Below are 6,000 nucleotides of genomic sequence, written 5' to 3'. Positions count from 1 at the left end.
CTTGCGCTTTAGAAGTCATGTTGAGGAAGTTGGTTCCTAAGTTGACATGATGGAGATTTGGACATATTTTTTCATCTAGTAGGGTCTCTGGTATAGGTACTTTCCAGGGACTTGATCCACTTTGAGCTGAGTTTTGTGCACAGTGAGAGATAGGAGTTTAATTTCATGTTGCTACATATGGATTTCCAGTTTTCCCACCACCATTTGTTGAAGAGACTATCTTTTCTCCAATGTATGTTTATGGCACCTTTCTCTAGTATGAGAAAACTGTATTTATGTGGGCTTTTCTCTGTGTCTTCTATTCTGTTCATTGGTCTTCATGTCTGTTTTGGTGCCAATACCATGCTGTTTTTGTTACTATAGCTCTGTAGTATAATTTAAGATCTGGTGTTGTGATGCCTCCTGTTTCACTTTTCTTGCTAAGGATGGATTGCTTTGATTATTCTGGGCCTCATATTTTCACAGTTATTTTATGACTGCTTTTTCTATGTCTATGAAGAATGTCGTGGAATTTTAAGAGGAATTGCATTAAATCTGTATAGTGCTTTTGGTACTGTGGCCATGTAGACACTTTATTCTGTGTTTACAAGAACATGGGAGAACTTTCCATATTCTGAGGTCTTTTTCAATTTCTTTCTTTAGTGTTCTGTAGTTTTCATTGTAGAGGTCTTTCACCTCTTTTTTTAGATTGATTCCCAGATATTTTCTGTTCTTTGAGCTATTGTGAATGGGATAGTTTTCCTAATTTCTCTTTCAGTTGATTCATAAATGATGTTTAGGAATGCAATTGATTTATGGGTGTTAATTTTATATCCTGCTACTTTGCTGAATTCATTTGTGAGTTCTAGAAATTTTCTGGTGAAATTTTTTGGATCTTCTAAATATAGAATCATGTCCTTGGCAAAGAGGGATAGTTTTGTTCTTCTTTTCCTATTCATATCCCTTAAATTTCTTTCTTCTGTCTGATTGCTCTGGGTAGAGCTTCAAGGACTAGGTATAATAGAAATGGTGAAAGATTCTTGGGAATACTTGTCTTGTTCCAGCTTTTAGAGGAAATGCTTTTAATTTTTCTCCATTTAGAATGATGTTAGTCTTGGTTTTAACCTATAGCTTTTACAATATTGAGATATGTTCCTACTATTCCTAGTTTTTCTAGTGTTTTAAACATGCATGGATGTTGTATTTCATCACATGCTTTTTCTGCATCTTATTGAGATAATCCTGTGATTCTTGTCTTCAAGTCTATTAATGTGATGGATTACACTTATTGATTTCCATATGTTGAACCAACCTTGCATCCCTGGGATAAACCCACTTGATCATGATGCACTATCTTTTTAATATGTTTTTGGATGTGATTTGTCAGAATTTTATTAAGAATTTTTTACATCTATATTTATCAGGGATATTGGTCTGAAGTGTTTTCTTTCCTTGATATGTCTTTTATCTGGTTTTGGTATTAGGGTGATACTAATCTCATAGAATGATTTTGTAAGCATTCCTTTTGTATTTCATGGAATAATGTGAGGAGGATTGGTGTTAGTTCTTCTTTGAAAGTCAGTAGAATTTGGCCGAAAATTCATCTGGTCCTGGGCCTTTTTTTGTTGGCATGCAATGAAATTGATCTGTTTAAATTTTCTATATCCTCCTGGTTTAATTTGGGTAGGTCATGTCTCTAGAAATTTGTCGATGTCTTCAACATTTTCTATTTTATTAGAGTATAAATTTTCAAAATTGTTTTTGATTATTGTCTATATTACAGTAGTGTCTGTCATGATATTTCTTATTTCAGCACAGATTTTAGTAATTTGAGGTTTTTTTTCCCCTCTCTTTTCATTAGCTGGCTAAGGGTTTATCATTTTTTTCATTTTTTCAAAGAACCAACTTTTTGTTTTGTCCATTTTTTTTTAATAGTTTTTGTTTGTTTGTTTCAATTTCATTGATTTCAGCTCTGATTTTAATATTTCCTGTCTTCTGCTTTGGGCATTGATTAGTTTTTCTCTTCTAGGGCTTTGAGATGTAATGTTATGTAATTTATTTGTTGACTTTCTATTCTTTTAATGCATGTGCTCAATGCAATGAACTTTCCTCTTTTTTTTGCCTTCATAATTGCCCAGAGATTTTGATATGTTGTGTCACTATTCTCATTTGCCTCTAAGTAATTTTTTATTTTATCCCTGATTTCTTCTGCTATCCATTGGCCATTCAATAGTGTATTATTTAATCTCCAGGTGTTAGGGTAGCTTTCATTTTGTATTTTATTACTGATTTCTAATTTCAGGCAATTATTATCTGAATTATTATAGACTGCAAGGTATTATTTCCTTTTTTTGTATTTGTGAAGAAAGTGTATTCTCTTGTTGAAGTTGAAATATTCTATATATGTCAGTTAAGTCTAAATTATTAATTGTATTTTTTAGTTCTACAGCTTCTTTATTTAGTTTTTGTTTGGAGGATCTATCCAAGTGGTGAGAGAGAGGTTTGTTAAAGTCACCCAGTATTAATGTGTTGTGGTCTGATTGTTGAAATTGAGAAGAGTTTGTTTGATGTATGTAGATACTTCATTGTTTGGGGCATAAACATTTGTGATTGTTAGGTCTTGTTGATGTATAATTCTCTTAAGCAGTATGAAATGTCCTTTTTTGTCCTTTCTGATTAACTTTGGCTTGAAATTCACTTTATCTGATATGAGGATAGAAACCCTGCTTGTTTATGAGATCTATGTGAATAATATATTTTTTCCCATCCTTTTACATTCAGTCTGTGAATGTCTTTGCCTATGAGATGAGCCTGTTGGAGACAGCATATTGTTGTAGTCTTGTTTTTCAATCCAGTCTGCTAGTTGGTGTCTTTTGATTGATGAGTTGAGGCCATTTACATTCAGTGTTATTATTGAGAAATTGTTTTTATTCCCTGTCATTTTGATTTATTTTCTGGTTTTTAATTTGAATTAGTTTCTCCTTTGATTGACTATTCTTGTAGTGTAGTTCCTCCCTTTGCTGGTTTTCACTTTTCTTCTTCATGTAATAATTCATTGAGTATGTTTTGTAGTGCAGGCTTTCTAGGTGTAAATTCTTTCAACTTTTGTTTATCATGGAAGGTTTTTATTTCATCATCAGTTCTGAAGCTTAATTTTGCGGGTATAGTATTCTTGGCTGGCCTCCACTTTCTTTCAGATTTTGGTATATGTTATTCCAAGATCTCCTTTGAGGGTCTGGGTTGAGAAATCAGCTGAGTTCCAGATTGGTTTTCCTCTAAATATGACTTATCGTTTTTCTCTCACAACCTTTAAAATTCTATCCTCATTCTCTGTGTAGGTATTTTCATAGTGATATGACTTGGTGTGGGTCTGTTGCAATTTTATTTATTTAGGGTCCTATGAGCCTCCTGTGTTTGATTTTCCATTTAATTCTTTAGGTTTGGGAAATTTTCTGATATTGGTTTGTATCTTTAAGGCTTCATCTCTCCTGATAGATCTTAAATTTTGTCTTTTCATGTTATCCCATATATCTTGGAAGTTCTGTTCATGGTCTCTTAACAACTTTTTTCCATGGTCAACTTTATTTTCAAGATTATATATTTTTGTCTTCTTTGCCTGAAACTGTTTTCCAAGTGATCTAGTCTGCTGGTGATGTCTTCCATTGAATTTTTAATTTTATTTATTGATTCCTTTGAGGATTTTTCTTGATCTTTTTTCAGAATCTCTCTTTATTGAAGTGATCTTTCTTTTCCTGTATTTTCTGTCTGATTTCACTTGTTACATTATCTTTTACCTCACATATGAGTTTAACTATGTATATGCAAAATCATTCTCTAATATTTCTTCCACTGTGGTGTCTTGGATTCTATTATTGGAGTACCTTAGTTTGTTTGGCACAATTTTTAACAACAGTCAATGCAAACAACATACACCATTAAACCAAATAGTTCCAGCTATGATGTCTACAATATTAATTGACACAGTAAACAGAAATTATATGACCAGTTATTGTCTACAATAAAAACAGTAAGTTTACAAAAGGGTTTACAATTTCAAATGGTGGACAGGAAGAGAACAAAGTTATATAGGATATGATGATTATGAGAGAGGAGAAGATAGAAGTAAAAAATTAAAGGAAGGGTAAAAAATAGAGATTGATTGTCAGTGAAAGTAAAAAGAATCAAGGGAGACAGTTGAGACAAAAAATATATATAAAGTAAAAATTTAAAAATTAAAAGAACACAAAACTAAATTGTAATAGACTAATCAAACATCCTAGACCTCAAAAAAATCAATCCATGAAAAATAACTGGCTTCAAAAATGATAGAAGTGAGAAAAATACTAATATGAATATGTATACATGTCCATGAACCATTAAAGTCACAATTAAACAGAGAAAAGAAAAAAAATTTTTTGATGAAAAGTTAAAGAATTGTTTCCATTGGAATTCAAAAGATTCTCAGTTTCTCTTCTCAGCAGTGTTAGGTGCGATAATCTGGACCAATGTGATATCTCACCTTGTGGGTGGATTGCTAGAGTGAATGAGGTAATCCCGTAGGTGGAACTTTTGGAGGTGAGGTTTAGGCTTAGGTGGACTCCAGCCTCTTCACTGAATGCCAGTTGGTCTGGCACATCTCCAGAGCCCAGCATTTGACAGTTCACACTGGAAGACTGTAACCAGGGATCTTCCCAGTTCCACTCTTATGGTAGAGAAGCCAATTCTTAGTCCACTATGTCACCTTGCTAAAAAGCTGCCTAATTGCTTTCTTGGTTTCATTCCAAGCGTCAGCCAGGAAAGCAACCTTCTCTATACCACCATCTTGAAACCCTTCATAAATCCCGTTTTTTGTTTATCTTTGAGACAACAACTCACTGTGTTGCTTAGGCTGGTCTGGATCTCCTGGGCTCAAGTGAATTTTCTGCCTTAGTCTCCCAAGTAGATGGGACTACAAGTGCGCATCAAAATAAAGTTAAAATTTAAAAAAAAATACAGAAGCTGGGCATAATTCTGTATTTTTTAAAAAAATTATCTTTTTTTTTTTTTTCCTTTTGTAGTGCTGGAGATTGAACCCTGGGCTTTTTGTGTGCTAGACAAGCACTCTACCACTGAGCTGCATCCCCAATCCCTAATTTTATCTTTTTATTTATTTATATGCAGTGCTGAGAATCAAACCCAGTACCTCACACATGATAGACAAGTGCTGTACCACTGAGCTGCATCCCCAGTCCCTGATTTTTATTTTTTTAATATCAGTCTTGGAGTGACTGGAAATCACTTTTTTTTAATGCAAGCCCACCTCTTTGAACTCATAATTTGTTCACTTTATTGGTGAATCTTTTAATGTACTTTGATTAAGGAGACAACTGCTGTTACTAAAGCTTTACAAAAGAGCAAATTAAGACTAGAGATAGGGTTGGAGGTGATGTTCAGTGGTAGAGCACTTACCTAGCTAGCAAGCATAAGGCCCTGTGTCTAATCCCCAACACTAGGGTTGATAAAAAGACAAAAAAAAAAAAAAAAAAAAAAACAGGAAGAAGCTGGAACTGAGGGTTGAAACTTTAGCCTATGGAAACCAAGAGAATTTTGTAGAATACTTAACTGTTACTGACCACTGATCTTCAAAATTTTCCAGTGGTCTTTGTCCTGGCCAATTGTCTGTAGACAATTCAGAAAGACTGTAGAAAGGAGATTGCTTGGTGATCATGTTCAACCATTCTTATCTCAGTTGGCTATATTGATTACTGAGGGAGAATCATTACATCACTGAATCTACAGTCCAGGCAGCTCCACTAGCCTGGATTTCAGAGGACAAGAACCTGTATTTTGTTTTAAGTATTTAAGACAAAATAATAATAATAATAATAATAATAATAATAATAATAATAATAAATATCTCCTGTTTGCACTTAAGCACCATCTCCTCTTTTGCACAGTGGAATATTTGTGATTATGTTCTATGTTGGGCATTATGTTGCAAAACAGGACTCAAAAGAAACTTCAACCCAGTGAAATAAAGGC

This window comes from Spermophilus citellus (genome assembly GCF_964194105.1).
Source record: "Spermophilus citellus genome assembly, chromosome: 8".
Taxonomy (NCBI): domain Eukaryota; kingdom Metazoa; phylum Chordata; class Mammalia; order Rodentia; family Sciuridae; genus Spermophilus; species Spermophilus citellus.
The sequence above is the reverse complement of the archived record's forward strand: the minus strand, read 5'-3'. Positions refer to the sequence as shown.